Source organism: Schistocerca cancellata, chromosome 3, assembly GCF_023864275.1.
Source record: "Schistocerca cancellata isolate TAMUIC-IGC-003103 chromosome 3, iqSchCanc2.1, whole genome shotgun sequence".
Taxonomy (NCBI): domain Eukaryota; kingdom Metazoa; phylum Arthropoda; class Insecta; order Orthoptera; family Acrididae; genus Schistocerca; species Schistocerca cancellata.
In genome coordinates, this window is record NC_064628.1 from 884,841,571 (window position 1) to 884,864,438 (window position 22,868).

Here is a 22,868-nt window from a genome sequence, read left to right on the forward strand (position 1 = left end):
CGGGAGGAGGTTGTCCAAGCAGTTGGGAACGGTTTGACTGCCCGGAGCTTGTTACCTTTAAGTGAGGACCAAGTATCCCACCACAAGGACACAAGCCCCTTACAAACAACCCCACTAACGTCAGATGGCGGGACACAATGGGAGGCTGGCCGAGGCAGGAAGACTGCAGCCTTGGCTACAGCATCAGCAGCCTCATTCCCAGGTACTCCTACATGGCCGGGAACCCACAGAAAGCTGACAGGAGAGCCACCCTCAGCGAAAGAATGGAGGGACTGCTGGATCCGTTGCACCAACGGATGGACCGGATATGGAGCTCCAAGGCTCTGAAGAGCACTAAGTGAATCAGAGCAGAGTACATACGATGAATAGTGGCGGCAGGCATACTGAACGGCCTGATGGAGAGCAAAAAGCTCGGCCGTAAAGCTGGAACATTGGTCGAGGAGCCGGTATTTAAAGATGACGGCCCCGACGACAAAGGCACAGCCGACACCATCGTCAGTTTTGGAGCCATCAGTGTAAATAAAGGTGTGACTGGCAAGTCACGCACGACAAACCGTGAGCAATACACTGCAGCCAGAGTACCCTCCTTCGGGAGCGAGCTGAGGTCGAGATAAACATGAACTGGAGCCTGGAGCCAAGGTGGTGTTGGGCTCTCACCCTCTCTGAAGGTGGTAGGGAGGGCAAAATCCAATTGTCGAAGCAGGCGACGAAAGCGGACTCTGGGGGGCAGCAGGGCAGAGACATACAACCCATACTGACAGTCGAGAGAATCGGCGAAGGACTGATAAGAGGGGTGGTCGAGCATTGACAACAGCTGGCAGGCACACCAACAAAGCAGTACATCGCGCTGGTAGGTCAATGGTAATTCGGCAGCTTCAGCATAAAGACTCTCGACGGGACTAGTGTAGAAAGCTCCGGTCGCAAGACATAACCCCCTATGGTGGATGGAGTTGAGACGGCGTAAGGGGGATGGCCGAGCAGACGAGTAGACGAGTAGACGAGGCTCCCATAATCCAGCTTTGATCAGGCTATGGACCGATACAAGCGAAGCAGGACAGTGCGATCCGCTCCCCAATCTGAACCACTAAGAACTCTGAGGACATTAAGGGAACGTGTACAACGGGCAGCCAAATAAGAGATGTGCGGAGACCAACAAAGTTTCCCGTTCAGTGTGAGCCCTAGAAACTTAGTTGTTTCCACGAATGGGAGAACAACGGGACCGAGATGTAAGGAGGGCGGAAGGAACGCTTTATATCGCCAAAAGCTGATGCAAACCGTCTTCTCTTCAGAGAACCAGAAGCCATTTGTCACACTCCATGAGTATAGGCTGTCTAGACAACGCTGAAGGCAGCGCTCCAGGAGGCATGTTCGCTGGGCACTGTAGTAGATCACGAAGTCATCGACAAAAAGAGAGCCTGAGACATTAGGTGGAATGCAATCCATAATTGGATTGATCGCTATGGCAAAAATGGCTACGCTCAAGACGGAGCCCTGAGGCACTCCTCCTGGAGGAAGACGTCTGACAATACGGAACCCACACGTACCATAAACTTTCGATCTGTTAAAAAGGAATCAATAAAAAGGGGCTGGCGACCATGTAGACCCCACCTGTGCATAGTGCAGAGGATACCTCCTCTCCAACAGGTATCATACGCCTTCTCCAAATCGAAGAAAACGGCGACCGTTTGGCGCTTTCGCAAAAAGTTGTTCATGATGAATGTCGACAAGGTCACAAGGTGGTCAACAGCGGAGCGGCAACGAAAGCCGCATTGATCATTGGTAAGTAGCCGTCTAGATTCAAGAATCCAAACTAACCGAGCGTTAACCATGCGCTCCATCACCTTACAGACACAGCTTGTAAGAGAAATGGGGCGGTAACTAGAAGGGAGGTGTCTATCCTTCCCGGGTTTGGGTATAGGAACAACGACGGCGTCACGCCAACACATGGGGACTTGACCTTCGGTCCAGACGCGATTGTAGGTACAAAGAAGGAGGCTTTTGCCTGCCGGAGAAAGGTGTGCCAGCATCTGAACGTGAATGGCATCTGGCCCCAGAGCAGAGGACCGGGATAGTGCAAGTGCACATTCAAGTTCCCGCATAGTAAAGGGGGCATTATAATTTTCAAGATTCAGTGAGTGGAAGGAAGATCGCCAAGCCTCTTCTGCCTCTTTCCTGGGAAGGAAGGCAAGGTGGTAATGGGCGGAGCTTGAAACCTCCGCGAAAAAGCAGCCGAAGGCGTTGGAGATATCCACAGGATCAACAAGGACCTCACCACCTGAAGTCAGGCCAGGTACCGAGGAGTGGGCCTTAATGCCCGACAGGCGGCGCAGGCCACCCCAGACGACAGAAGAGGGAGTAAAACTGTTAAAGGAGCTGGTGAAAGAGGCCCAACAAGCTTTTTTGCTGTCTTTGATGACTCTACGGCATTGCGCTCGGAGTCGTTTGTATCCAATACAATTCGCCAACGTAGGATGGCGGCGAAAGGTGCGTAAAGCACGCCGTCGAGCAGGGATAGCGTCTCGACAAGCCTCATTCCACCAGGGGACGGAAACGCGACGTGAAGAAGAGGCAGTACGAGGAATGGAACGTTCGGCAGCATTGATGATAACAGCCATGAGGTATTCGACCTGCCTCAACTGAGAAAATCGTGGCCCAGAAAGGTCGCCAGGGAGGAGTAAAATCCCCAGTCAGCTTTCGGTATGTTCCAGCTCGAAGGACGTGGGGATGGGGCGTGGTGCAGGAGACGAACGACACAGGGGAAGTGGTCGCTTGAATAGGTGTCAAAAAGGACATACCACTCGAACCGACGGGCAAGAGTGGTAGAACAGATCGAGAGGTCCAAGTGGGTGTAGGTATGAGTAGAGTCTGAGAGGAAAGTCGGGGCGCCGGTATTGAGGCAGACAAGATTGAGATGGTTGAAGACATCCGCCAAGAGGGAGCCTCTCTGACAGCATGCAGGAGAGCCCCAAAGGGGATGATGGGCATTGAAGTCCCCAAACAATAAAAACGGTGGAGGAAGCTGGACAATCAGGTGCATCATGTCAGCCCGACTAACTGCGGATGACGATGGAGTGTAGACGGTACAAACAGAAAAGGTAAAGGCAGAAAGAGTAATACGGACAGCTATTGCTTGGAGTGGGGTGGTGAATGGGAGGGGATGGTAATAGACATCGTCCCGAACGAGCAACATGACCCCACCATGAGCTGGAATACCGTCCACAGGGGGAGGTCAGACCGCTCCGAGGTATAGTGGGTAAAAGCAACACGGTCAGTTGGGCGCAACTTGGTTTCCTGGAGACCAAGGACGAGCGGATAGTGCAGGCGGAGGAGCAGTTTTAATTCCTCCCAATTAGATCGAATACCTCTTATGTTCCAATGTAACAAAGCCATCGCTAGTCAGAAAAGAGGGCGAACGAAACGGGTGAAGAGCTGGTCACCTCGACGGCCGCGGAGGGCCAGGTTTCGAGGGAACAACGCTACAACCGGCGGGAGGCGGATCCTGTTCCGTCGAATCGTCGCCAGCGGCGGCCGCTTTCCTGGGTTGCGTAGGAGGGGCAGCATCATTCGCTTGCTAGGTGGTAGCCTTTAAATCGGCCGCGGCCCACTAGAATACGACGGACCCGCGTGTCGCCACTGTCAGTGATTGCAGACCGAGCGCCGCCACATGGCAGGTCTAGAGACGTCCTAGCACTCGCCCCAGTTGTACAGCCGACTTCTATAGCAATGGTTCACTGACAAATTACGCTCTCATTTGCCGAGACGATAGTTAGCATAGCCTTCAGCTACGTCATTTGCTACGACCTAGCAACGCGCTATATCCTTTGCTATTTATCTTGTGAAGCATGTACCGTGAAGAGAGATGTTCACCAATTGTGGATTAAAGTTAAGTATTCTACCAGTTACCTCCTGTTTTGCTAGTCATTTCTCTGACCTGTTCCAGACCTCACGTCAGCCTGCGTGAGCTTAAACGCGTGCCTTTCGGCTACCCGTCCTTGTGGATTGGCTGTCTTGCCAGTCCACAACAGTCACATAATCTTTGCCAGCAATGTGACCTTGCAGAATGACCATAGGAGTCACGGAATACCAAATACCACAATATGGCTGCCCAGTTCATCACCCAACGCCCGCCCTCGGCCAAAAGTTGGAGATAGCTTGAAACGAGACTCATCCGACCAAATGACTTTCTTCCACTGCTCCATAACACAGGTTTCATGGCCTCGGCATCATGTTTTTCTTTTACAGGCGCATTTGCATCATTGTAGTTCCTGCTCGCCCTAGTTTCCTGCTTATGCTGCTCCCTTTGTGCTGTTTTGGTGCTGGGAGGGTTCTACAGTAACTTTTGCAGCTGTGATTCTCTTATTTTTCGTCACAGTCCTCTTCAATGACTGTCTGTAGGATCACTCAACACCCTTTCATCACCATCCGCTTTCCGTGTAAGGGCCATAAATCTTGGGTACGGTGCCTCTTGAAACACCGAACACTTATGCTATCTTAATTACTGAAAAACCAACCACACGTGCACCAACAATTTCCTCACGTCCAAATTCACTTAGCTCCGAATTTATGCAGTCAACTACACAGATCACTGTTCTGATGACTGACATTTGAAACTTACTGCGGACACTGCTCAGGTGCCGTTAGTGGCAATACCGCGACCTGCAGGCTCGCCAGCACCTTTATGATCAAGAATGCATTTTTCGCACTGTTTTCATATTTTTGTCCAACTATGTATTTCTTTAATTGTTTAATAAAGCTTGTTTCATCCAAGAACTCCTTCCCATATAACTTAAGCCATATGATATTCCGAGAATCTTATTAGAACAGAGAAGCTAACAAAGGCTTGCGCCATACTTCGTAATATTTCTGAAACATCACGATCCTAATGTAAGTTTTTGTTGTAACTGAAAACTTAATTACTGGATGGAACATATGAATTAGTTTTTTGAACGAGTAGTAGAAAATTAAGACGCAGTCTTTGACGCTTGCAATAGATGTTACTCCAATAAAAGTTTTTGTTGCTTTCTGGAAATTTGAACTGAACTGTGTTTCCAGATTACAAAATGTGGATTACAGACAGAAAAGGCCTGTAATTTCCTATGAGTAGACAGTTACTTGTTTTAAATTATAACACCAAAATGTAATAGGATTACATCATGTTGTTGTGGTCTTCAGTCCAGAGACTGGTTTGATGCAGCTCTCCATGCTACTGTATCCTGTGCAAGCTGCTTCATCTCCCAGAACCTACTGCTACCTACATCCTTCTGAATCTGCTTAGTGTATTCATCTGTCTCCCTCTACGATTTTTACTCTCCACGCTGCCCTCCAATACTAAATTGGTGATCCCTTGATGCATCAGAATGTCCTACCAACCAAGTTGTGCCACATACTCCTCCCCAATTCTATTCAACACCTCATTAGTTATGCGATCTACCCATCTAATCTTCAGCATTCTTCTGCAGCACCACATTTCGAAAGCTTCTATTCTCTTCCTGTCCAAACTATTGATCGTCCATGTTTCACTTCCATACATGGCTAAACTCCATACAAATACTTTCAGAAAGATTACTTCATATGCTGTGTAAAAAGAGCCAATTACTCTATGAAATAACCTTGTATCCTTTTAGGTATAGGCAGTCATTTTGCAAAGTTTTGATCTGTATAATGTGAAGATGATAAACAGATTTTGGAATTTTTCTATATTGGATGTACCTTATGTATAGAAAAAGCTGTATTAAACCACACGGTGATAGATCCTATAATTAATTTTCTAGGCCGTGCCTTCATATTCTGAATTTCACACAGTTGGTCGTTTGGGACTGAAGTTAATGAGTTACAGTCGTTTCAGAACTACGCCGGCAGACATCGACGAGGTGCAGAAGGAACGAAGAAACGAAATGAGATTAGGAACCGTGTCCGGAAACGTTAAACGAGGCAACAGACCGTCGAAGTCACAGGCGCCGGCGCACGCCGCTATGCCTCCCCCCTCCCTCCTTCCCTAACCTACAGCAGCCGTGACGTACTTCATTTTGTTCCTCAAGACACCTTCTACATCTCCTCTTAATTTGTCGGCGTAGTTCTGAAACATTCTGCATAAATTGTTCATATGTCACAATCGGGGGTAATTTCGCTGATAGCTGTAACTGCCTAACCTCAACGGGTGGACGTTATTTCATAATTACTTGACATATTGTCTACCGCTATCCTTCAACGTGCCCATTTATTTTGAGAACACAAAACAAGGCAGAAGGCTGTTCAGTTTGCTTCGGTATTGTTACTGGGCTGCCTGTCTATAGTATTCCATCTCTCTGGTGACAACTTACAGTTAAGCCAAGTGTACACGGAGACACTGGGTTACGAAACTCGTTTCTTGAAACCGAATTTGCAAAACTAGTTTCAGAAATGGCTGTCAACACAGCGACATCAGTTCAAACTTCAGTTTCGACATTTGCGAGTACCGAAGTACCATTTTCGTCTATGAAATGATAATTGTGGCTGTTTCATTGGCATTGGTGGAACTGAGCTTTATTTGCTTGAAATCTGGACCAAGGTAAAGCGTGTTTGAATTCGTGACTGCTCAACGACGAAATTTTGGTAGACTACTCCAAATCTACGTCAACCACTTAAGAATGATAGACTAATTTACGCGTCTTTACAGAGGTCAAGAAGCTAGAAGGAAAGAAAATATACTAATGTGTGAAACTTCATAATCGGAATTTAAATTCGAGAACAATTTTTTTTCTTGGAAGTGAAGATTCCTATTCCTGGTCCTTATAGTATCCATTTCGCGTATCAAAGTCCACAACTGCCAAATTTGGGGAGTTTCTTAGTTTCGATGTTTGAACACCAAGTTTTTCGCTACATACGTATTCAATTTCCTATTTCCAACGTTAACTTCACGTTGTATTCTTTGGGTAGCTTCCGCATTTGCGCAACAGGTTTTAGTTGTTACGGTCTCTACAGGATTGCTTCATTTTGATATCAGAGCATTCCCGATTTCAGGGGGAATACCTAATTATTTCTTACAGAACGTATTTTGGCCACTAACTTGGGCATCGTCAATCCTAAGTTCACATCATAAAGGATTCAAGTGCACACTGTCACACTTTCGTTCGTGAAATGATTATCATTAACGCCCCACAAGCATTTATGAATACTGTAAACGCCCAAAACCCAAAACTTTTCACTTCCCTGCTCCATGTCATTTATTGAAATGCCACCAAACCTTAAAAAAAGGAAAACTATAACTACTGATAGTTTCGTTGGAATGCCCCGCTACGGAACAGTTTCACGAACCACTTTCGCCACTGCGGACCATGCATGCACAGTGGCTAGCAACGTAGTCTTGCAACTTAGTTTCACAACGTAACGACTACATGTTAACTAGGTTTCAACCGTCCTCACACAAGACGTGTCTCTCATTGTGAAGCACGCCAAACGTGGTACTCAACGCTATTTATGAATGTTTACAAACGAGCTGGTCCTTTACATGGAACGTGGTCCTCAGCGTAATTTTCGACTGCAGTGCTCTCCAGTAGCAGTTGTTGGCTGTAGCAGTTTTACAACCCATACAAAAATGGGCACACGTAAAACGGCTACGTTAACTCCATTATCGATCGTAGAAGATGAGTAGAGAAAATTGCTAAGAGCAGTATGGACACATCGATGGATTGACAATGACAAGTTACGCATGTTTAAAAATTTGGAGTCGCGTTCCTTTGGAATCATTAAACTTGACCTAACGCATTTGCCCTTTTAGAATGCGGGAAGGCGCCTTTGAATGCAAATGTTTATTATGGTAATTGATACTTTTACCTTACACAAACAGTGCTCCTCTTTCATCGTGTCTAATAAACTGCACATTTCTTCCATTGCCCACAGGCTATTCTTGTTGTTCTGTCATGAGTATACGCTATACTTAATTCCCAAGACCCAGCCACCGTGTAGATAATCTTACAGTCCACAGGTCCACGTTCGCTCCAATGTTAGAAAATCCAACAAACTCACACTAGATGGAGAGCCCTCTTTTTGCGTAGACAGTGTTAAACACTCCAGAATCAATTCTAATAAATCATCAAACAGTTTACATTGGGCACTTCTATCTTCGTAACATACGGTGGACAAACTAAAACTGGCCTGGAAAATTTCCTTGCTCCTTTACATAGGAAAACCAACTTACACGTCTGCTCTGGGAGACGATCACGTATCTTGGGTTGCCTATGTTAAGGCGCTTGAAACATTTTTCTGGCCAATTTAGTTTCCCAACTCAGTACGAATATGTAATTTTACGGCGTCCTGAAAGCTTTATCATTGGTATATCATTAACGAGTTGTACCAGAAACGATGCCTTTTTTAAACCTTCAATGTGTCGTTGCCCTGTAATGGTGTAGATTCATAATCGACACGTTATAAAATAAAGTACTCGGTACAGTGTGAAATTTCATTTAGCAAAGCGGTGCGGCATTTTTCGGTCGTCAAGACTTCTTTCAGTTCAGTAGAACCTTTGTGTCAGCACTGCTTACCCTTTATTTCCACGTCAAGTACCGTAGAACCAAATTGAAGAGCAAATCTCCAAGGTCATGCAACATGTCAGTACATGAAATTACAACATAAAAGTAATATCAGATAAAAAATGTTTATGAACCCGAAAAAAGTCAATCCATAAATTTAATTAAACTCAATCAACAATACAACAAGAATCAATTTTTCAAGGAACTCCAGCAGAATAGAGGAAGTGACCCATGAGGAAACACTTCAGTTTCGATTTGAAAGAGCGTGGATTACTACTAAGATTTTTGAATTCGAGCGGCAGCTTACTGAAGATGCATCAGTATACTGCACACCTTTCTGCACAAGAGTCCAGACCAAATGCAGGTTTGATTTCTGCCGAATATTAACTAAGTGAAAGCTGCTTATTCTTGGGAATAAGCTAATATTGTTAAGAAGAAATAACAGTAAGGAATAATTATATATATATATATATATATATATATATATATATATATAGAGAGAGAGAGAGAGAGAGAGAGAGAGAGAGAGGCCAAAGTCAAAATACCCAAACTCATCGACAAGAGATTCGTGAACTTACACCACTTATTACCCGAACGGCCCGTTTGTGCCAAAAATATCGTTTTAGAATGGGAAAAGTTACCCCAAAATATAATACCATACGACATGAGCGAATTAAAATAAGCAAAGTAGGCTAATTTTAGTGTCAAGCGATCGCTCACTTCAGATACCGTTGGAATAGTAAAAATGGTAGCATTAAGTCTTTGAACAAGATCCTGAACGTGGGCTTTCCACGAAAGTTTATTATCTATCTAAACACATACAAATTTGAACTTCTTAGTTTCTCTAATCATATGCCCATTCTGTGATATGGGAACGTCAGGTTTTGTTGAATTGTGCGTTAGAAACCGTAAAAACCGAGTCTTACTGTAATTTAGCGTTAGTTTTCTACAAGCCATGAAGTTAGGTCATGAACTGCACTAGTTGAAACTGGGCCAATGTTGCACACAAAATCTTTTACTATCAAGCTAGTGCCGTCAGCAAACAAATATTTTTTAGTTTAACCATAATACTAGAGGGTATATCATTTATATAAATAAGGAACAGAAGTGGTCCTCCCCCCTTCCCTTGGCTGTACCCCACTCAGACCCCATATCACAGCCATTCTCAACATTGTGAATAATGACCTTTTGCAATCGGTTGCTAAAGTAAGAAAAAGAAGCAATTGTGAGCTGCTCTCCATATTCCATAAGGGTCCAACTTCTGGAGCAATATTGTGAGTAACAAAAATATGGTTCAAATGGCTCTGAGAACTATGGGACTTAACTTCTGAGGTCATCAGTCGCTAGAACTTAGAACTGATTAAACCTAACCTAAGGACATCACATACACCCATGCCCGAGGCAGGATTCGAACCTGCGACCGTAGCGGTCACGCAGTTCCAGACTGAAGCGCCTAGAACCGCACGGCCACATAGGCCGGCCTGTGAGCAACACAGTCAAATGCCTTAGTTAAATCAAAAAATATGCCTAGAGTTCGAAACCTTTTGTTTAACCCATTCAGTACCTTACAGAGAAAAGAATATAGCATTTTCAGTTGTTAAACGGTTCAGAAGCCGAACTGTACATTTGCTAGCAAATCGTGTGATATTAAATGATCCATTATCCTTACATACACAGCCTTTTCAATAACTTTAGCAAACACTGATGGCATAGAAATAGGTCTAAAATTGTCTACATTACCCTTTTCTCCCTTTTTATAAAGCAGCTTTGCTACTGAGTACTTTAATCGTTCAGGAAACTGACCATTCCTAAAGGAAAAATGACATGGCTAAATGCAGGGCTAACATGTTCAGCACAGTACTTTAATATTCTGCTAGGCACTCCATCATATTCATGCGTGCTTAGTCATCACTCAATTATTGACTCAATCTCCCCCTTCCCTGTATCAGAGGAATATTTCAGACATCAATCTCGGAAAGGCATTTGCCAAGAAAGTTATACGATTCCCTGTAGAAACTAATTTTTTTTAATTCGCCAGCAACGCCCGGAAAATGATTGTTAAATACGGTACCTATATCTGATTTATCAGTAAGAGAAATCTTTTTACTACGAACTTCCTAGGTGTAGATCTGACCATATGGTTTTAATTTTATCATGTGAATTAGCTATTCTATTTGCATACCACATACTCTTTGCCTTCCTGATAACATTTTTAAGCACCTTACAATACTGTTTGTAATGGGCTACTGCAGCTTGATTGTGACTACTAATATTTTGATATAATTCCAACTTTGTTCTGCATGATATCCTTATTTCACTAGTCAGCCACCTGGGCTGTCTATTACTGCTAGTACCCCATTTAGTATGCTCTAAAGGAGCAACCCTCAAAGAGCATGAGAAATGTGTTGAATGCATTGTATTTATGTTATTGGCACTATAAACATCCTGCCACTCTTGTTCCTTGAGAAGGTTTAAAGAACTCTGTTGGTGTTGGATTAACTTTCCTACACAGTTTGTAATTACATCTGACATTTTTTCGAGTGCAAAAGCCTTTTAGTGTTAAAATTTGTGCATCCTAGTCTGAAAGGCCATTCACCTTTTTACTAACAATGCCCATCTAGTAATGAAGAATGAATAAAAATATTGTCTATGGCTTTGCTACTGTTCCCCATACCCCAGTTGGAAAAAAACACAGCTGCATCAGATATGAATTTAGGAGATCTACCAACATCCTTTTTCTTGCACCATCATACACAAAATTTATATTTAAGTCACCACATATAACTAATTTCTAGTACTTTCTACAAAATGAATCAAGAACGCTCTCTAGCTTGAGCAGAAATGCTCTGAAGTCAGAGTTAGGGGACCAATAAATAATAACAATTAAAAGTTTAGCATCACTAAATACAACTGCCCCTGCACAACAAATATCTGTTCAGTACAGTGCCATGATATGTCTATGTACTCAATGGAATACTGTTTTTTTTATGTACATAGCCACTCCCCCCACTCCGCAAGCAACTCCTTGAAAAACAGCCAGCTTATCTGTATTCTGGTAAAAGAAGCCTCTGAATTAAATTTAAATGGTGCTCCGATATACCAATGATTTCAGAGTCAACATTTATAAGCAGTTCACTACCTTTATCTCTAATACCTCATTTTGATGAAAGACGCTAATTCCTTCTATACTTCGAAACATGACACCCTCTGAAGGTGAGCCCTTAGTTAGGGGGACTTCCTTTAAGCAGGTATACCTATCAACTGACATATCTAAAAATGTCCAGCTCTAACACCAACCACTACAGGAATTTATGTGAGTGATCCCACCACCATCCACTACATTGTCACACGTAAGCATTGTCAGCCTCCCCTCCCCATGTCTACTGAGGTGCAGGACACGCCTGGTGAAATCCTATCTACTGATAGAAACGACACCACTCAAATGTGACCCACGCCCTCTGCCATCAGCACTCTTTCCAGCCCCATGTTAACGCGCCTAATAGCCGCATCAAGATGAGGCCGATCATGACGCTGAAACAGTTGCACGAAATGCACATTACTGCCAGCAGTTTTAGTAGCTATCTTTACCGGGTCACCTAATACATCATATTCCCCCGTCCCTATCAAGACTGTTCCCTGCTCCACCCACTATCACTAACTGATCCTCCTTCGCAAAATTCCTACATAACTATGCTGTCAGTCACCCGAGCCAACCCTGCACTAGGCCTCACAATGCTGGTGACCTGGTACTCACTCAACACTTCCTGCAACTGGTGGCCCACACCTCTACCGTGCGAACTACCTAGCAGCACAACCTTCTGTTAGACTTTACTACTGACCTAGGCTTCCTGAGGACCGCTGCATGTTCCCTACATCTACAGCAGGCTCCTCTCCACTAAACTCTTGACACTTGGTCAAATCTATTGCATATACGCAATCTGAATACCTCCTCCACCTAGCTGCCTCCTTGCCAACTGCCCCCCCCCCCCTCCCTAATGAAAATACTTTAAACAAATCCCGCACCATAACCCACTGCTCACAAACCTACGACAGATTAATGGAGCCCACACTTCTCGCCCGTGGTAAAATTTTACAATTACTGAAAAAGCTATACGTTATTTACCTAAGTTCAGTTACACCAGTAGAACTATTCATATAACTAACAATAGCGGTCTCTAAATTCTCTGCCTTCTAAGAAAGCAACTACTTGTATTAATAATACTACACCACAGATAATACGAATACCAACAAAACTTCACAAAATTATTAACTAAAACCAAAAATTCAAGTGGACACTGGAACACTCAACGATGTTAAAACACAATGAAAATTTTACTGAAATATTTCACTAGAAACAGTAAGAAACGTCAGGTGGACACTAAAGCACGAGGTTTACTAAACGACTTCAGTGCACTGAAAACCCTAAAAAAAAACACAGCGAGCGAACGTTTCCAAAAGATTATTAAATAGTTATTGCGCCACAAACAGCACGAAACACCCCTGAAAAATTTAATAACTGTATAACAGTGCACAAATAACTTTGTCAGTACTTAACTTCATAGCCGCTACAGCTGCAAACGCTCGCCGCGAAATGTAAACATAGTACTGAGGCGTGAGGCTTACAACGAACGACGTAAGCACACTCAGGAATAACAGACCACTCGAGTCAATAACACAGGAAGGAAGACTGAGACTAATGAAAATCCGCCAATGAGCTACTTTTACAGAAAATATTAACACAAATAAACTTTAAAATAAGTAACTGAAGACTAAAACTTTGTAAAATATTGACGAGCAATTTAAACAGCAGTCCAGCACGCGTGACGTCACACCAAAGACTATTTGTTCATGGTACAGGCCTAAAAGAAATTCTAAGGTCCAGTGGCTGTTTGCACAAAAAGAGGCAGTCTAGCTTATCTGTCGCCACAAGTCTTTAAAAATGGATGGGAGTGATAGAAGAGAAGGATAACAATTCTCAACATCGAATAAGATATACGGTGGCACACACGATGCACTTGAGTTCGTCAATGTGCCATTTATGTAATAAAGATGTGAGATGCTTATTTTAAGATATACTAATTCGATGTGCTCCACGACGTAGTGTAAATGTTTCAACTGTTCACCACTCTGGCGACATGCGTGCCCTGATCTAGCCTAAAAATCACACGGGGGAAAGGGAACCTACAGCGTAACGTGTCGTTCCTGGCGAATCATCACATCTTTGAGAGGTGAACGTTCTGATCTCCAGTCCGAAGACTGGTCTGGTGCAGCTCTCCATGGTACTCTACCCTGTGCAAGCTTTTTCATCTCTGAATAACTACAACAACCTACATCCTTTTCAACCTGCTTACTGTATTCATCTCTTGGTCTCCCTGTACGGTTTTTACCTCCCGCACTTCCCTCCAATATAAACTGGTGATCCTTTGATGTCTCGGAATGTGTCCTATGAACCGACAACTTCTTTTAGTCAACTTATGCCACAAATTTCTTCTCCCCCAGTCCTATTCAGTATTTCCTCATTATTTACATGATCTACTCATCTAATCTTCAGCATTCTTCTCTAGCACCACATTTCAAAAACTATCTTCTTATAAGAACAATTTATCGTTCATTTCGGAATATGGCTACACTCCAGACAAATATCTTCGGAAATGACTTCCTAACACTTAAATCTGTATTCGATATTTACAAATTTATCTTCATCAGAAACGCCTTTTTTTGTCATTGCCAGTCTACATTGTATATTCTTTTTACTTCGACCATTATTAGTTATATTACTGCCCAAATAGCAAAACAGATCTTCTACTTTAAGTGTCTCGTTTCCTAGTCTAATTTCTTCAGCATCGCCCGATTTCATTCGACAACATTCCATTATCCTTGTTTTGCTTTTGTTGTAGTTCGGCCGCCGGTGTGGCCGAGCGTTTCTAGGCGCTACAGTCTGGAACCGCGCGACCGCTACGGTCGCAGGTTCGAATCCTGCCTCGAGCACGGATGTGTGTGATGTCCTTAGGTTAGTTAGGTTTAAGTAGTTCTACGTTCTAGGGGACTGATGACCTCAGATGTTAAGTCCCATAGTGCTCAGAGCCTTTTTTTTGTAGTTAATTTTATACTCTCCTTTCAAGACACTATCCATTCTGTTCAACTGTTTTTACAAGTCCTTATCTTGTCTCTGACAGAATTACAATGTCACCGGAAAACCTCAAAGTTTTTAAAGTTGTTATTTCTTCTGCCTTCTCCAGATCTTTCTTTGGTTTCCTTTACTGCTTGCTCAGTGTATATATCCGGGACAACACTGTCTCACTCCCTCATCCGACTGGGATTCAATTCTGCGGTCTTTTAGTTTCCAGGCAAGTGTTTTACTATTAGACCACCGATCCCGATATGTAGAGATAACACATGTCTTGTCTCCTCTTGGACAGACCAAGAGAGGGGCACGATGGACAAGACAATGTTTTCGTAATCGGGAGTGGCGACTTTTGAAGCTCTATTCGGATTTACTGATGGTTTCCCTAAATCGGCAAATGTTGGGGTCGTTCCTTTGAAAGAGCCACGGGCAATATATTTTATAAAATGATAATTAAATCAACATCCTAAGCAGTCGACATGCGTTGATGTACATCAACGGGGACAGATGAAAATGTATGCCCCGACCAGGACTCGAACCCGGGATCTCCTGCTTACATAGCACGTTCCCCGTGAGACACACATTCCCAACTTAATGTCCACACACTGCATTCGTAGTGCCCCTGCCCACTACACTCATTACTCGCAGCAGACAATCTTACCGAGTCCCGTAAGAGTTCGCGCAATGCGTGTGCATCCAGCACAGAAGAAGGAGGTCAACGGCCGGTTAACCTTAACTATATGAAGATGGTATCTGTTCTTTCGGACATGTCCGAAAGAACAGATACCATCTTCATATATACCGGTATTTCTATGTTCTATTCCACGCATGGATCCTTCTTTAATCACCTCAACGGCGAGCAGATGTTACACTGTTACCTTATGTTGGAATGTGGATCTGTCTTTTACTAGCAAGTTTTTTCGTCATGTGTCTCTCTTGGAGCATCACCCAATAAAGTTTGTTAAGTGTATCTGTGACGCTCTACCTCTTTTCATTGGAGATCAATTGTTACAGCACGTATTTGAATGAGTCGACAATTTTCTTCAGTAGAAAGAATAGGAGACACAAACACGGACATAAAATGAAATGAAACATAAATCACCTATCGGATTCGGTAAAACACAGAAAACAAGTATGGAGAAGTAGGCACTATCATGCAAGCTCTGGGCAAAAAGAAACGAACAAAGTTACAGGATTGACCAACTGCGACATAATCGCATATACAAACAGTGATCCAATACTGTAAAATGCTTTTTTATTTCAGTCTCTGATCACAATATGAATTCTTTAGACGATGACCGGTTTCAGTATGTAATGACCATTCTGAGATCTTTTTTACAGGAAGTGTTATAAGTACGTGCCTCCAGAATCGCAGTGCTGCTGCTATCTTACAATTAGTACCATCGACTGTTGCAACAGTTTCAAAATGCCTGGCATAGTGCGAACATGTGAGAATGATGTCCACGATGTTTTGGCACAACACACTCGTTGACTTCTTCATGTGGTTACTGATGATTGCTTCTGTACTCTTGTCCGCGTCCCGTGTAGTTTGATCGTTACCCCTCCATCAGTCCGCCCCTGACACTGTCCATCCAGCCGCCGCGGTGGGTGCTGGGGGTGGTGTAGGGGGTGGCGACGCCCCTCAGCGCTGTCGCCTCCGGCTGCAGGTTTTCCAGCTGAAGACGCCAACAAATCTATTCGCCGAAATAACGTATAGAAGTTACAACGTGACTAGGGAGGACGCACTGGGTTTCTACACATTAGAAATGCGTCAGGAAAACATCAGATCGCTTCTACTTGCTCTTTAAGACGTTGTCAAACATGGACGTAGTGTTTTTCTGTGGAGTGGGCTGAGCAGGAAGTTGTTAATTAGCGTTATTTAACTGATGAGAAACGCAGTTTTTTTCTTTACGTAATGAAAAAAGCTACATAATTGCTGTCATATTGACTAAATTAGCAAAACAGAAGTTTGGCCACTTCCCTATACTGTGTGTAGCAGGCGAGTTTGTATGGTCAGTCGTAAAGGAAGTTGCTGGTCTGCAGAGACAGGTCGAGGATATAGAATCAGTGCGTAGTGGGAATGTCCGTGTTCCTGATAAGTCGCATATATGTACAGTATTTAATAATCACTTTCTGAAATAGCAGGTGAACTAAATAGAAACCTAGTCCCAACAGGGAATCATATAGCGCTCTTAGAAAAAAGTGTTCCGAGACTGTTACCTGAAATGCTCCTCCATGATACTGACAAGAGGGAGATTGAGTTAATAATTAAATCACTAAAGATCAAGAACTCTCATGGATATGACGAGGTATCTAGCAGAATACTGAAGTATTGTTCTATGTATGTTAGCCCAGTACTTAGCCATATCTGTAACTTTTCCTTTAGGAGTAGTCTGTTTCCTAACCGATTAAAATACTCGGTAGTGAAGCCACTTTATAAAAAGGGAGACATTGATAATGTTGACAATTTTAGACCTATTTCTATGCCATCGGTGTTTGCTAAAGTTATCGAGAAGGTTGTATATACAAGGTTACTGGAGCATTTAAATTCACATAATTTGCTGTCAAATGTTCAGTTTGGTTTTAGAAATGGTTTAACAACTGAAAATGCTATATTCTCTTTTCTCTGTGAGGTTTTGGACGGATTAAATAAAAGGTTGCGAACGCTAGGTGTTTTCTTTGATTTAACGAAGGCTTTTGACTGTGTAACCCACAAAATATTACTGCAGAAGTTGGACCATTATGGAGTAAGGGGAGTAGCTTACAATTGGTTCGCCTCTTACTTTAAGAACAGAAAGCAGAGGGTAATTCTCCGCAATATTGAGAGTGGTAGTGATGTTCAGTCCCAATGGGGCACTGTTAAGTGGGGCGTTCCCCAAGGGTCGGTGCTGGGGCCACTGCTGTTTCTTATTTATATAAATGATATGCCTTCTAGTATTACAGGTGATTCAAAAATATTTCTGTTTGCTGATGACACCAGCTTGATAGTGAAGGATCTTGTGTGTAATATTGAAACAGTAACAAATAATGTAGTTCATGAAATAAGTTCGTGGCTTGTGGAAAATAATTTGATGCTAAATCACAGTAAGACTCAGTTTTTACAGTTTCTAACTCACAATTCAACAAGAACCGATATTTTGATCAGACAGAATGGGCATATTATAAGCGAGACGGAACAGTTCAAATTCCTAGGCGTCCGGATAGATAGTAAGCTGTTGTGGAAAGCCCATGTCCAGGATCTTGTTCAGAAGCTAAATGCTGCTTTATTTACCATTAGAACAGTATCGGAAATAAGTGACACTTCAACACGAAAAGTAGTCTACTTCGCATATTTTCATACGCTTATGTCGTATGGTATTATTTTTTGGAGTAATTCTTCTGATTCAAAAAGGGTATTTTTGGCTCAAAAACGGGCTGTTCGAGCTATATGTGGTGTAAGTTCGAGAACCTCTTGTCGACCCCTATTCAAAAATCTGGGAATTCTGACATTGCCCTCACAGTGTATATTTTCTTTAATGTCGTTTGTTGTTAGCAATATTAGCCTATTCCCAAGAGTTAGCAGCTTTCACTCAGTTAATACTAGGCAGAAATCAAATCTGCATGTAGAATGCACTTCCTTGACTCTTGTCCAGAAAGGAGTGCAGTATTCTGCTGCATCCATTTTCAATAAGCTACCACAAGAACTCAAAAATCTTAGCAGTAGCCCAAACTCTTTTAAGTCTGAACTGAAGAGTTTCCTCATGGCTCACTCCTTCTATTCTGTCGAGGAGCTCCTGGAAGAGCTAAAAAATTAAGCAACTTCCAGTGTTACATTGGAAATGGAAATGAGCGTTTGGCGTCATTGGCCGGGAGGCCCCTCGCGGGGCAGGTCCGGCCGCCTTGGCGCAGGTCTTATTACATTCGGCGCCACATTGGGCGACCTGCACGCCGGATGGGGATGAAATGATGATGAACACAACACAACACCCAGTCCCTGAGCGGAGAAAATCTCCGACCCAGCCGGGAATCGAACCCGGGCCCGGAGGACGGCAATCCGTCACGCTGACCACTCAGCTACTGGGGCGGACAGTGTTACATTGATGATTGTCTTCATTTACACTTACGACTTGTCACCTGAATACGTTTTTTTTATATTTCATTTTATCTGTTTCTAATATCGTGTTATAATTTCATGTATTGACTCGTTCCATGACCATGGAGACTTCTCCTTAATTTGGTCCCACGGAACAATAAATAAATAAATAAAATAAATAAAATAAATTGCTACACACACACACACACACACACACACACACACACACACTCTAGCTTTTATTGGCAAAGACTCTCTTACACAGCCAATGGCTGGCTGCAAAATATTCCTTAGCTCCATGTACAAGTTTAAGAATACGCCTTTACTCGAATTAAAAAAGGTTTTGCTCAGGGTATTGGATCACATTATTATTATTTGACCTGCCAGGGCAACCGAGAGCGCTAAAGCGCTGCTTCCTGGACTCGGGTAGGCGCGCCGACCCCGGATCGAATCCGCCTGGAGGATTAACGACGAGGGTCGATGAGCCGGCCTGCCTGGATGTGGTTTTTAGTCGGTTTTCCACATCCCGCTAGGTGAATACCGGACTGGTCCCCATGTTCCGCCTCAGTTACACGGCTCGCTGACATCTGAACACATTCGCACTCTTCCGTGGATTACACTCAACGCAGACAGTTGGGGTCCACTAATTCCGTCCCAGGGGGTACGGGATGGTGGCAGGAAGGGCATCCCGCCACCCTTTAATCATTAACGTGCCAAATCCGATTAAATCTGATTAACGATGGCTGACCCTGCGTAACTGCGGGACAAGGCTCAAGCGATAGAATTAGATCACATTATTTGAAACTAAATGTAGTTTTGCTATTTCGTCAGCAAAATAAGTGCCTATGGTCGAATTGGAGAGGATATACTGTAAAATGCACACTGGCAGTACCAAGTGAAGCATTTCTCGTATAATATAAATTTAGGTGTTAGGAAATCTTTTCTGAAAATACAGAGATTGGAAATACCGCGAGAAATGGAAGCTTGAACATAAGTGGAAAAGCTAGCCAACGCCTGCACCTGGTGCTGTTGTCTCTGACCACGACCGGCAGCTGTGTAATATCCTCAGTAGGTATGATGTCTGCTTCCGTAACCACAGTAGCTGAAATGTTTAGGGTTTCAAGGGGCAACGTATCGAAGATTTACACCGCATACAGAGAAAGCGGAAAAACTTCATCAGGGAAGTCAGAACGCAGACGGAAGTTTCTTTTGAGTGATCATGAAAGATGGTCACTGAAGAGCACTATGACGAAAATGAAGAGGACGACATCTGAAAAGTCACTTGAGAATTGAATGTCGCACTCGCGAACACTTCGGCATCACAAGGCACGAAGAGAGCCGCATGTAGCAGCGAATTGGAGGGCGAACTGGAATTCCAAAACATCAGCGATGCAAATGCCCGTAATTGAAAAACGTGGTGTCGAACCCCATAATGCCTCAACTATGGAGTTACGGAAGAACGTAAGTTGGTCGAATGAGTCTCGTTTCACATTGTTTCCAACTTCCGGTCCAGCCCCGTCTGGGTACGCCATCCCAAGCCTAGGTTGCAGACTGCTGGCTGTCAAGAGTGAAACATACCGTGGGTTTCATTGATGATCTGGGCAGTCATACAGTGGTATTGTATGGCCTGCGCGGTTACTATCCTAGGTCGCATTATTGCCGTGGACTATGTGACCATTTTGCCTGATCAGATCCATCCCATGGTACAATATTTGTTTCCCACTTATGCTGCTGTGTTCCGAGACGACAAGGCGAGTGTTCACGCAGCACGCATCGTGCAGGACTGGTTTTGTGAACACGATGATAAACTGTCTCATCTTCCCTGACCGCCAGTCACCATATCTCAGTATACCAGGGTGAGTCAAATGAAGACCTTAAATTTGTAATAACAAATCGAAATTTCGTGCCGTTATCCTCTAAGTTGGTAAGCGTGCTATATATAGCATGCAGAGTGGCCTGTAGGTGGCAGCATAGTGTAGACGCACACATACCGTCGCAGTATCAGTATAAAGATGGCCGCCCCACTTGCAACTTACATCAGGGAAGAACAGCGTTCTGTTATTCGGTTTTTGCGTAGTGATGGTGTGAAACCTATTGAAATTCATCGACGAATGAAGGTTCAGTAGGGTGATGCATGTTTGTCACAGCAGCAAGTCTACGAATGGAGTAGTAAGTTCGCAAATGGTGTGACTTCTGTGGAAGATGCTCCTCGTCCAGGTCAGGCACAACGAGTTGTGACTCCACAGAACATTGCTGCAGTTGAAGCCACAGTGACGGAAAACAACCTAGTGACACTGACTGACACTGCAGCATGTTTACAGATTAGTCACGGGTCAGCACACCACATTGAACATGATGTGCTCCAGTTTCACAAAGTGTCTGCAAGATGGGCGCCACGGCAGCTGACTCCTGCAATGAGAGAACGAGGTGTTGATGCTTGTGAAGAACTTCTTCGGTGCTTTGAACGAGAAGGTGATGGCTTCCTTGCAAGAATCGTTACTGGGGACGAAACCTGGGATCACTTCCACCAACCAGAAACGAAGAGAGCGAGCAAGGAATAGCGCCATTCCTCATCACAAAAACGAAAGAAGTTTCGAGCGGAACCATCAGCAGGGAAGGTTATGTTGACTCTCTTTTGGGACGAAAAAGGCGTCATTTTGAAGAGTTACTTGCCTGTAAGGACCACTGTCATCAGTGCATCATACACAAATGTCCTAAAAAATCATCTGCGGCCTGCAATCGAATCAAAGCGACGTGGATTGCCGTCAGCAGGTGTCCTTTTGCAACATGACAATGCAAGGCCCCACACTACCCGTACAACAGTTGCAACAATCACAGACCTGCATTCTGAGTGTCTTCCTCGTCCACCATACTCACCAGACCTTGCCCCAAGTGATTTCCATATGTTTGGACCACTCAAAGACGCAACGGGAGGAAAGAAGTTCCGTTCTGATGAACAGGTACGGCACGCGGTGCATGAGTTGTTGCGCGGACTACCAAAATAATTTATTTCTAAAGGAATTTATGAACTTCGTAAGCGCTGGAGGACTTGCATTGAGGGTGGGGGAGATTATGTTGAGAAGTGATACAATTTTGTACCATTTCTGCACAATAAATAATATTTTTAAAAAATATTTAAGGTTTTCATTTGACTCACTCTCGTAATTGAGCCTTTGTGGCCTGTTTTGCAGAGAAGAGTATGTGATCACTTCTACCATCCACCTGAACTTGTGCCGCCATTTTTCAGGAAGAGTAGTGTGAGTCTCCTCTGAAAACCGTGCAGGACCTGTATTTATCCATTCCGAGACGACTATTTTGAATGCCAACGGTTTTCAAATGTTCAATTGTGAGTGAGGGACCAAACTACTGAGGTCATCGGTCCCTAGAATTATACACTACTTAAACCAACTTACGCTAAGAAAAACACACACCAATTCCCGAGGGAGGACTCGAAGCCGGACGATGTGGCCGTACGGTTCTAGGCACTTCTGTCTGGAACCACGTCACCGCTACGGTCGCAGGTTCGAATCCTGCCTCGGGCATGGATATGTGTGATGTTCTTAGGTTAGTTAGGTTTAATTACTTCTAGGGGAGTGATAACCTCAGATGTTAAGTCCCATAGTGCTCAGAGCCATTTGAACCATTTGAGGACTCGAACCTCCGGCGGGAGGGGCCGCACACTCCGTGACATGGCTCCTCAAACCGCCCGGCCCAACTGTTTTCCTACAGCGTGTTATACATTGTAATGCGTCAGGTTTTCGATGTTTCCATATTTTCGTCCAGACTCTGTGTTTAAAGTGTAGCCATACCCGCTACTGAAAAGTGGACGATAAACACTTCAGATGAAAATATGGTTCAAATGGCTCTGAACACTATGGGACTCAACATCTGGGGTCATCAGTCCCCTAGAACTTAGAACTACTTAAACGTAACCAATCTAAGGACATCACACACATCCACGCCCGAGGCAGGATTCGAACCTGCGACCGTAGCAGTCGCGCGGTTCCGGACTGAAGCGCCTAGAACCGCTTGGCCACAGCGGCCGGCAGATAAAAAGAGAATAGAAGCTTTTGAGACGTTGCTCTGCAGAAAATTATTGAAGAATAAATGAGTACATAACGAGGAGGCACTGAGTCGTATTGAGAAAAAGAGTAATTTATAGCAC